This window comes from Tamandua tetradactyla, chromosome 7 (genome assembly GCF_023851605.1).
Source record: "Tamandua tetradactyla isolate mTamTet1 chromosome 7, mTamTet1.pri, whole genome shotgun sequence".
NCBI classification, from domain to species: Eukaryota; Metazoa; Chordata; class Mammalia; order Pilosa; family Myrmecophagidae; genus Tamandua; species Tamandua tetradactyla.
Genome location: NC_135333.1, coordinates 137403832 through 137415378, shown reverse-complemented (window position 1 = coordinate 137415378; position 11547 = coordinate 137403832). Strand labels below are relative to the sequence as shown.

Sequence of the window (11547 nt, the reverse complement as noted above, 5' to 3'; positions counted from 1 at the left end):
TCTCAATTTAATGATTCAGCATTCATAATCATTTGTTAAATCCTATCTTCTCTGTATAATTCTACCATCACCTTTGATCTTTCCACCCCTCTCTTTAGGGATTTGGGCTATGGCAACTTTAAATTCCTCATATTGGAAGGGAATTAATATGGGGTGGTGAGATGGAACTATCTGATGTTCTGGAGAGGCTGGGCTAGGATTCAGGACTTATCTGGAACAGGACCCATCTGGAAGTTGTAGGTTTCTGGAAAGTTACTCTGGTGCATGGAACCGTTGTGGAATCTTATATATTACCCTAGGTGTTCTTTAGGATTGGCTGGAGTGGTCCTGGTTGGGAGTTGGCAGGTTATGATAGGTAGCAAAGTCTAACTGAAGCTTGCATAAGAGTAACTTCCAGAATACCCTCTAGGCTCTATTTGAACTCTCTCTGCCATTGCAACTTTATTAATTGCACTTCTTTTCCCCCTTTTGGTCAGGATGGAATTGTTGATCCCCAATGATTCCATTCTACATATACAAAGAATGCCAGGTCTGGATTCATCCCTGGGAGTCATCTCCCACGTCGCCAGGGAGACTTTCACCCCTGGATGTCATGTCCCACGTAGGGGGGAGGGCAATGATTTCACTTGCAGAGTTGGGCTTAGAGAGACTGAGACCACATCTGAGCAATAAAAAAGGTCCTCCAGAAGTAAGTCTTAGGCATGCCTATAGGTAGTCTAAGCTTCTCTACTACCTAGATAAGCTTCACAAGAATAAGCCTCATGATCGAAGGCATGGACTATTGATTTGGGTGTCCCTAAAGCTTGACACAGTATCAGAGATTCCCTGATGGTAAGATTTAATAGTTCCATATTTTTCTCCCATTCCTCAGGGGACTTTGCCAATACTTTTTGATTATCTACTTAATACACTCTAGGATATATCCAGGCATTACAATAATCTATACATATTAAAGGACCTCTTTCTTATTCTGTGCTCCCTGTGTTTCAATTGTACAATGAGCTATACAGATAGGTTGAATTAGATTGTCACTACAGAAAATTTCAGTTCCAGATCAAATAAATGTTTCTTCCATTGGTCTGAAAGAGTATATGTGGTTCTAAAATATAAACACTGTCTTCCTTATCTCTGTGTCCTTAATTATTGTAACCCCAACCTGTTCGACTTCATTCTTATCTCTAAAAATCAGGTTATATATATAAAACAGCCTCTCAAAATCCAGAAATAATAATCACCATGTGGGCTTAATGTGTCTGCTCAAAAAGCTTACAATCTAGGCCACTGATTTCTTTTTTCTTTTTTTAAATTAAACATAACAACATACAAACACAAACATTCTCATCATATGATCATTCCATTCTACATATATAAACAGTAACACACAATATCACATAGTTGTATATTCATCATCATGATCATTTCGTAGAACATTTGCATCAATTCAGAAAAAGAAATAAAAAGAAAACAGGAAAAAAAATTCATATATACCATACCCCTTAGCCCTCCCTTTCATTGATCACTAGCATTTCAATCTACTAAATTTATTTTAACATTTGTTCCCCCTATTATCTATTTATTTTTAATCCATATGTTTTACTTTTCTGTTGATAAGGTAGATAAAAGGAGCATCAGACACAAGGTTTTCACAATCACACAGTCACATTGCAAAAGCTATATCATTATACAATCATCTTCAAGAAACATGGCTACTGAAACACAGCTCTACATTTTCAAGCAGTTCCCTCCAGCCTCTTTGTTATGCCTTAACTAAAAAGGTGATATCTATTTAATGTGTAAGAATAACCTCCAGGATAACCTCTCAACTCTGTTTGGAATCTCTCAGCCATTGACATTTATTTTGTCTCATTTCACTCTTCCCCCTTTTCATCGAGAAGATTTTCTCAATCCCTTGATGCTGAGTCTCAGCTCATTCTAGGATTTCTGTCCCATGTTGCCAGGAAGGTCCACATCCCTGGGAGTCATGTCCCATGTAGAGAGGGGGAGGGCTGTGAGTTTGCTTGTTATGTTGGCTGAGAGAGAGAGGCCACATCTGAGCAACAAAAGAGGTTCTCTTGGTGGTGACTCAGGCCTAATTTTAAGTAGGCTTGACCTATCCTTTGTGGGGTTAAGTTTCATATGAACAAACCCCAAAACTGGGGGCTCAGCTTATTGATTTGTTTGTCCCCACTGCTTGTGAGACTATCAAGAATACTCCACTTGAGGAAGTTGAATTTTCCCCCTTTCTCACCATTCCCCCAAGGGGACTTTGCAAATACTTCTTTATTCATTGTTCAAATCCCTCTGGGATTTATTGGGTAGGTCCCTGATTTCTTATAAGTATTTTCTAAAGGTGACCATACTATTCTTGCTCTTTTGCTTCTGGCTTATTATGTCTCACCAAATGCCCCACATGTTCATTCATGTCTTTGCATGCCTCCCAACTTTGTTCCTTTTTGTAGCAGCACAACCTATACTTATGAACCTTTGTTCATAAGTATACACCATCGTTCACCAATCTGCTTCTCCACCAGTGCATCCTTCAGCCACCTACATTCATTAGGCATCATGTAGAGGGCCCAAAGTCCACAGTCCATCAACATTCTCAATTTTAAATAATTTCATTGTTCCCAAGAGAAAGAAAACAAATGAACACACCGTTCTAGTTTGCTAGCTGCCAGAATACAACACACCAGAGATGGGTTGGCTTTCAATAAAAGGGGATTTATTTAGTTAACCTATAGTTCTTCAGAGGAGGCAGCTAACTTTCAACTGAGGTTCTTTCTAACGTGGGAAAGCACAGGGTGATCTCTGCTGGCCTTCTCTCCAGGCCTCTGGGTTCCAACAACTTTTGCCAGGGTGATTCCTTTCTGCATCTCCAAAGGCCTGGGCTGAGCTGCGAGTGCTGAGATGAGGTATGCTGAGCTGCTTTGGCTGTGCTACTTTGAGCTCTCTCATTTAAGCGCAGCCAATTAAGTCAAACATCATTCATTGCAGCAGGCATGCCTCCTAGCTGACTGCAGATGTAATCAGCAACAGATGAGATTCACATGCCATTGGCTCATGTCCACAGCAATAGAACTAAGCACCTTCACGTAGCCAAGTTGACACCTGAATCTAACTACCACACACACTCTCAGCCAAATAGGAAATCTAAACCTCCTCTTAACTCTTTTCCCTCCCCCCATTATTTACCTTGGCTGTTGCTGTGATAGTGCTGCTGGTTTTCTTTTGAACATAGCTCACAGCATGCAATAGCAGTTTTCCCCCTGTACCCTGGACTTAAACAAGAATCATATCGTTGAAGTAATTCCTGTGAGAACTCATTCATATTTCTAGTGTGAGTAAGTGGGACATGTAGGTCTATACAACCCCTTTCAATCTTGTTCACCTTCAAAATGGTAATATTACTTACAGACCTACTAGAGAACCACCTTCACTCCTATCTATTCCCTTATATTGGAGTTCAACCTCATTAGCTAACGGTTCACCCATCTCTAGCTTCTGTGTATCTCTAAGTTCCCTATATTCTGTGTTATAAGCCTCTGATTATACCTTTATGCTGGTCATAAAAGTGTAATTATACAGTATCTATCCTTTTTTGTCTTGCTAATTTCACTCAACATTCTGTCCTCAAGGCTCATCCATCTTGTCATGTGGTTCAGGACATCATTTTGTCTTACTGCTGCATAATATTCCATTGTATTTTGTTGATCCACTCGTCTGTTAATGGGCATTTGGTTTGTTTCCATCTTTTGGCAATTGTGAATAATGCTGCTATGAACATCAGTGTGCAAATGTCTGTTTGTGTCATTGCTTTCAGCTCTTCTGGGTATATACCAAGTAGGGCTTTTGCTGGGTCATAGGGCAACATGATATTTAGTTTCCTAAGGAACTGCCAAACAGTCTTCCATGGTGGCTGCAAAATTATACATTCCCATTTGCAGTGCATAAGTGTCCCAGTTTCTCCGCATCCTCTCCAACATTTATAGTTTCCTGTTTGTATAATAGCAGCCATTTTTAGAGGTGTGAGGTGGTATCTCATTGTAGTCTTAATCTGCACTTCCCTTATAGCCAATGAAAATGAGCATCTCTTCATGTGCTTTTGAGCCATCTGTATTTGCTCTTCAGAAAAATGCCTATTCAAATCTTTAGCCCATTTTATAATTGGATTGTTTGTTCTTTTGTTGTTGAATTGTATGATTTCTTTTTATATACAGGAAATCAAACGTTTGTCCAATAGTGATTTCCAAATATTTTCTCCCATTGAGTTGGCTGCCTTTTCACCTTTTTGACAAAGTCTTTTGAAGTGCAGAAGCATCTGATTTTGAGGAGTTCCCATTTATCTATTTTCTTTCTTGTGTTGCTTGTGCTTTGGGTTTAAAGTTTAGGAAGCTACCTCTTATTACTAGGTCTTGAAGAAGTTTCCCTACATTTTATTCTAGAAGCTTTATGGTGCTAGTTCTTATATTTAGGTGTTTGATACATTTTGAGTTAATTTTTGTGTAGGGTGTAAGATAGGGGTCCTCTTTCATTCTTTTGGCTATTGATATCCAGGTCTTTCATGCCCAATTATTGAAAAGACTATTTTGTCCCAGTTCAGAGGATTGGGGGTCTTGTCAAAAATCAGTTGACCATAGATTTGGCGGTCTATTTCTGTACTCTCAATTCAATTCCATTGGTCAATGCTTCTATCTTTGTGCTGGTACCATGCTGTTTTGCACTGTGGCTTTATAATGGCTTTTAAAGTCAAGGAATGTTAATCCTCTCACTTTGTTCTTCTTTTTAAGGATTCTTTTAGCTATCTGGGGTCTCATTCTCCCCAGGTGAATTCAGGAGTTAGCTTTTCCAAATCTTCAAAGTAGGTTGTTGGAATTTTGGTTGGTACTGTGTTGAATCTGTTGATCAATTTGGGGGGAATTGACATCTTAACTATATTTAGCCTTCATATTCTGAGCAGGGAATGTCTTTTCACCTATTTAGACCTCCTTTGATTTCTTTTAGCAATGTTATCTAGTTTTCTGTGTGCAAGTCCTTTACATCCCTAGTTAGGTTCATTCCCAAGTACATGATTCTTTTAGTTGCTATTTTGAATTGAATTTTTTCCTTAGCTGACCCCACAGCGAACTCATTGCTTGTGTACAGAAACATTACTGATTTTTGCACATTAATTTTATATCCCGCCACCTTGCTGAATTTATTTATTAAGTAACTTTGCTGTAGATTTCTCAGGATCTTCCAATTATAATATCATGCCATCTGCCAATAATGAGAGTTTTACTTCTTCCTTTCCAATTTGGATGTCTTTATTTCTTTGTCCTGCCTGGTTGCTCTAGCTAGAAATTCTAGCATAATGTTGAATAATAGTGCTGACAGTCTTGTCTTGTACCTGATCTTAGAGGGAAAGTTTTCAGTTTTTCTCCATTGAGTATGATGGTGGCTATCAGTTTTTCATATATTTCCTTTATCATATTGAGGTAGTTACCATTGATTGCTATCTTTTGGAGCGTTTTTCATCAGAAAAGGATGCTGAATTTTGTTGAGTATTTTTTCAGCATCAATCGAGATGATCATGTGATTTTTCCCTTTCAATTTGTTAATGTGCTGTATTACATTAATTGATTTTCTTGTGTTGAACCATCCTTGCATTCCTGTTATAAACTCCACTTGGTCATGCTGTATAATACTTTTAATGTTTTGTTGTTGAATTCGATTTGCTTTTTCTTTTTTTTTTTTGCATGGGCAGGCACCAGGCATCAAACCCAGGTCTCCAGCATGCCAGGCAAGAACTCTGCCTACTGAGGCACCATGGCCTGCCCTTGACTTGCTAATATTTTATTGAGAATTTTTGCATCTATGTTCATTAGGGAATTGGCCTGTAGTTTTCCTTTCTTATAACATCTTTACCCAGTTATGGTATTAAAATGATATTAGCTTCATAAAATGAGTTAGGTAGAGTTCCTTTTTCCTCAATTTTTTGGAAAAGTTTGAGCAGGATTGGTGTTGATTCTTTATGGAATGTTTGATAAAATTCCCCTGTGAACCCATCTGACTCTGGGCTTTTCTTTGTAGGAAGATTTTTGATGACTGATTGAATGTCTTTACTTGTGATTGGTTTGTTGAGATCTTCTATTTCTTCCTGAGTCAGTGTAGCTTGTTTGTGTTTCTCCAGGAATTTGTCCATTTCATCTGAGTTGTCTAGTTTGTTGGCATATCGTTGTTTATAGTATCCTCTTATGATTTCTTTTATTTCTTCAGGGTCAGTGGTAACACACCCTTCTCACTTCTGATTTTATTTATTTTCATCCTCTCTCTTTTTTTAATTTGTCAGTCTTGCTATTGGTCCATCAATTTTGTTGGTTTTCTCCAAGAACAAACTTTTGGCTTTGTTGATTCTTTTTATTGTTCTTTTTTCTCCCATTCATTTATCTCTGCTTTAATCTTTGTTTTTTCTCTCTTCCTATTTGCTTTGTGGTTAGTTTGCTGTACTTTCTCAAGTTCCTCCAGATTTGCTGCTAAGTCCTCAATTTTTGCTCTTTCTTGTTTTTTAATATATATATTTAGGGCAATAAATTTCCCTCTTAGCACAGCCTTTGCTGCATCCCATAAATTCTGATAAGTTGTACTCTCATTTTCATTCATCTCCAGACAACTACTGATTTCTCTAGCAATTTCTTCTTTGACCCACTGGTTGTTTAAGAGTATGTTATTTAATCTCCATGTATTTGCAAATGTTCTAATTCTTTGGTGGTTATTGAGACCCAGCTTCATCCCATTGTGATCAGAGAAAGTGCTTTCAATAATTTCAATGTTTTTAAAGTATTTACTGATTTATCTTGCAATTTCTTCCTTAACCCATTGGTTGTTTATGAGTGTGTTGTTTAGCCTCCATTTATTTGTGAATTTTCCAGCCTTGCATCTGTTATTGATTTACACCTTCATTCCATTATGACCAAAGAAAGTGTTTTGTATAATTTCAATCTTTCAAAATTTATTGAGACTTGCTTTGTGGCCCAACGTGTGGTCTATCCTTGAGAATGTTCCATGAGCACTTGAGAAAAATGTGTAGCCTGCTGTTATGTGGTGTAATTTTCTGTAAATGTCCGTTAAGTCTAGTTCATTTATTGTATCATTCAGCATCTCTATCTCTTTATTGTTCCTCTGTCTAGATGTTCTGTCCATTGATGAGAGCAGTGTACTGAAGTCTCCAACTATTATTGTAGAGGTGTCTACTTTTCTCTTCAGTGTTGTCAGTATATGCCTCATGCATTTTGGGGGCACTCTGGCTTGATTCATAAAGATTTATGATTGTTATGTCTTCTTGATGAATTGCTCCTTTTTAAAATTATTTTTTTATTAATACATGGTGTCTTTCTTTGTCTCTTTTAATTGTTTTACATTTAAAGTGTAATTTATCAGGTATTAGTATAGCTACCCCCATTCTTTTCTAGTTGCTGTTTGCATGAAATATCTTCTTCCAACCTTTCATGTTCAAGTCATTTTTGTCCTTGGTTCTAAAATTAGTCTCTTGTAGTATATAGATGGTTCCTGTTTTTGAATCCATCCTGCCAGTCTATGTCCTTTTTTTTTTCTTGAAAAAACTTGGGGTTTATTGATTTTTAAACTGCAAATAGTCGTTACAAAAAGTTTTTTTTTCTTTTAAATAAATTCACACAAAGAAAAAAAAGAAATAGAAAGCGACAGTGAACAGCAAGAGGAAAAATAATTACATTCGTCTTCAGGTTGTGTGTGTGCCAGTTTTGTTTACTTTAACGTTGGAAAACTCCAAACCTGGAATCCAGAACCTCAAATCTGCAATCGGAATGTCTTGAGATGGGTAGGGCACATGGAAGTCAAAAGGTTTTTTCTCTCTCTCTTTTTTTTTTCCCTTTTAGAAACTATACACATAAAAAGAAGTTGTTCTCCTTCTGTACTGTCACAGAACTTTTAGATACATTCTCAGTCCTAGCTGTGAGAGGCCTAAAGAGAAAGAAACTCAATTTGCAGTCCAACACAAAGGGGGGAATTTCTAAAATAAATAATCCAACAGTTTTTTGCATTTTTTTAAATTAATTTTTCATTTTTTTAAAATAAAATAACCAAAAAAAAGTGTAGTTACAAAAAAATGTCATTGAAGAATAATATATTAAAACTGTGGAAAAAAAGGAAAAAAGACACATCACAAAATTTTAAGATTAATATGAAGATCATAATTTAACATAAAAGAATATATTCTATGGATTTGTCATCCTGATAAATATGAGCAAAATTAACAAAAAAAAGCATAGTTTGGCAATAAATACGTTTTGATAAGTTAAATAAGCTTTTTTATATTGATGTGCAGTGACAAGCAAAATTTTTGCTCTCCAATTTCTGAAAGTTATATGAAGTTTAAAACCCAGGGAAAAAAGCATGGCGTGAGTCCTCCAAGGATAGACCTACGGTATTCTAGAGCAAAAACCATTAAAGCTACGTCTACGGGGAAATCGTTTTACACAGATATTGTATGTGGAATGAATTACCATTAACTGCTCACCCCTTACATGTTTTTTTTTGTTTTTTTTTTTGTTTTTTTAGCTTTTCTCTCATTTTTTTTGCTGTTGTTATTTTTCTTTAAAGATGTCACATATTAACTGGGGAACTTTAGCACCAAAATCAAAAGTCTTTCATAGTCCATCTAGCTCCCCTTCCTCCCCATTTGTAAAAGAACAACATTAAATCACAAAGTCCCACTTTTATCACAATCTTCGTCCGCTTTTTCAGCTTTCCTTCTTGCAGACCTACACAAACCCAGGCAAGATTAGTCAACAGGGGGGTTTCAGGCCAGGAAGGAAAAGGTTATTGAATGTCAAGACAGGTTTTCCCAAAAACCCAAGTCTGGCAACAAACTCTCCCAGGGGTGGGGGGGTGCACACTGGGAAGAGAGGGGAGAAGTGTGCAGGAGGCTGAGGGAAGGGAAGGTGCAGTTGTGTGGCCAGTGGAGGGAGCTGCTGGTTCTGGGTCCCCTCCCCTCCCCCTCCCCCTGGGCAGAAGCTCCGGGAGGCCCACGGGTGCCCTCTGGCGCTGAAGAGGTAATGTAGTCACAGTGACAAAGTTAGATTACAAGGCACTAAAGTTGCTTTTGTAAACTGTTACTGCTTTTTCTTTTGGGAATTGGCACTTACCGCTTAAGCCAGAAAAAGGCATCTACTGATAGAATGTGGGACTTGTCTGTTAGGCAGGGCGAGTGGGCTAGAAAATTGAGAGAAGGGGTTTTCAAGCCAGAGGAAGCTACTGACAAATTGACTTGTCCTTATGTTAGGTGGGTAAATAATAAGGGGCGGGGTGGGTAGGAGAAAAAGGGGGCAATTCCAAGGCTCTGGGGAAAAGGGGTTGAGCTTAACCTTGTTATGGAGGGGTTGTGGGATGTGGGTGGGTGGGAGGTTGAGGGTGAGGGGATGTGGGCGTGGGGTGGGGATAGGGGGTGGAGTAGGCAGGGAGGCCCTCTCTAGCCTGGTTTAGTCATCTGAGATAGAAAGTCTGCTGAAAATGGGAAGGCGTCTTGAGTTGTCCAAGGTAGGGGAGTCTGAGCCACTGTGGCTGCTGCTGGAGCTGCTCAGGTAGCCCTCCTGGTCGGAGAGAGAATCCTGAGGGCTGGGGGGAGAGTCAAACATGGGAGGGGACTCGGACATGGGCCGGAAGAGGAAGGTGGTGGGGGAGCCACCCCCAGGCAGCCCCATACTAGGGGCAAAGAGGCTCGCCAGCTCCTGGCTGGAGAAGGCAAAGGGATTATTGGTGCCATCGGGCAAGGTGGGTGAGCCCAAGAGGTCATCGGCACTCAGGATGGGGGGTGGGGTGATGGACGTGGGGCTGTCCAGCAGCCCTGTGGCAGCGGCGGTGGCAGCGGCACTGGGAAACCCAGCAAAGCTAAAGCTATGCTGGAGGCGGGGCCGGTCAGCAGAGAGGTCCCGGGCCCCAGCCAGGGCGCGGCGCTCCTTCGCGTTGTGGATGAAATGGCAGCGGGGCCCATAGGGGCAAAAGCCGATGGTGTGGAAGGTGCGGCACAGCTCCGTCTTGTACTTGGGGTGGTGAGTCAGGCTGCGGAGCTCGTGGATGCCGTGGGCGAACTGGCACTTGTCCCCGTACTTACAGGCGCCGTTCTCCTCGAAGGGGCGGCACAGCTCTGTCTTGTAGCGGCTGGAGTTGACCTGGCCGTTCCCTGGCTGCTTCTGGGTGGGCAGCAGCCGCTCGCCCCCCTCCGAGAAAGAGCGGTCTCGGAAGCGGCTGTCCCGAGAGCTCAGGGCTGGGGCCGGCTCACTCTTGAGACTGCTAAGGAGCTGGTTCTGGTGGAACTTGGAGCTGGGCAGGGTGACCGAGTGCCTCCGGGGGAAGCCCCCGCCAGCCGGGGTGCCCACCGCCTTCCTGTCCAGTAGGCAGGCCCCTGTGCTGGGAGTACTGTAGTTGAGCATCTTGTTACCCTTGCATAAAACTTCGCTCAAGTCGAAGATGGTGGCAGATACGAGGGTGGTGGTCATCCTGGGCGCTCGGACGGGACAGGGACCAGGGTCTGTTGTGTCGCGAAAGTCCCGGTGCGGGGAAGGCGCAGCCTCGGGTTCTCCCGTCTGGAGTCCCAAACGCGTACTCCCAGCGCCCCTCTCCTTTCTCTGACTCTCCCCCCAGTCTATGTCTTTTGATTGGGAGTTTAATTAATTAATTAACATTTAATGTTATTACTTAAAGTTAATAGTTCTGCCATTTTGTCTTTTGGATTAAAAGACATATCTCTTTTTTTCTCTTTTAATCCCTACTGATAGTCTTTATTTCTACCCTCTTCTCCAGACCTCTCTCTCCTGTCTTTTCTTATTTGCCTTTAGTGCTCCCTTTAGTCTTTCTTGCACAGCCAGTTTCTTATTTACAAACTCTCTCAGTGGCTTGTTTGCCTGAAAATATTTTAAACTCTTCCTCATTTTTGAAGGACAGTTTTGCCAGTTACAGAATTCTTGGCTGGCAATTTTTCTCTTTCAGTATCTTAAATATATTATAACACTGCCTTCTCACTTCCATAGTTTCTGCTGAAAAATCTGCACATAGTCATATTGGGCTTCCCTTGTATACGATGGATCACTTTTCTCTTGACTCTTTCTGAATTTTCTCTTTTTCTTTGACATGTGACAATATGATTGTTAAATGTCTTGGAGTCAGTCATGTGGATTTATTTTGTTTGTAGTATGCTGCAGTTCCTAGATCTGTAATTTCATGTCTTTCATAAGAGATGGGAAATTTTCAGTGATTTTTTTTCCTCCATTATTCTTTCTGCCCCATTTCCATTCTTTTCTCATCTGGGACACCCATAACACGTGTATTCATACACTTCATATTGTTATTTAATTCCCTGAGATTCTGCTCATATTTTTCCATTCTTTTCCTTAACTGGTCTTTTGTGTGTAGGGTTTCAGATGTTCTGCCTTCTAGTTCCTTAATCCTTTCTTTTGCCTCTTCAAATCTGTAGTTGTAGGTCTTCATTTTTTTTTCCATCTCTTCTATTGTGCCTTTCATTTCTATAATTTCTGC

At 40.2% G+C, this 11547-nt stretch overlaps 1 pseudogene; it reads right to left on the bottom strand.

The window, feature by feature from the left end:
- Positions 1-8259: 8259 nt before the first annotated feature.
- Positions 8260-10634, bottom strand: LOC143642683 (mRNA decay activator protein ZFP36L1 pseudogene; annotated as a pseudogene).
- Positions 10635-11547: the final 913 nt, after the last annotated feature.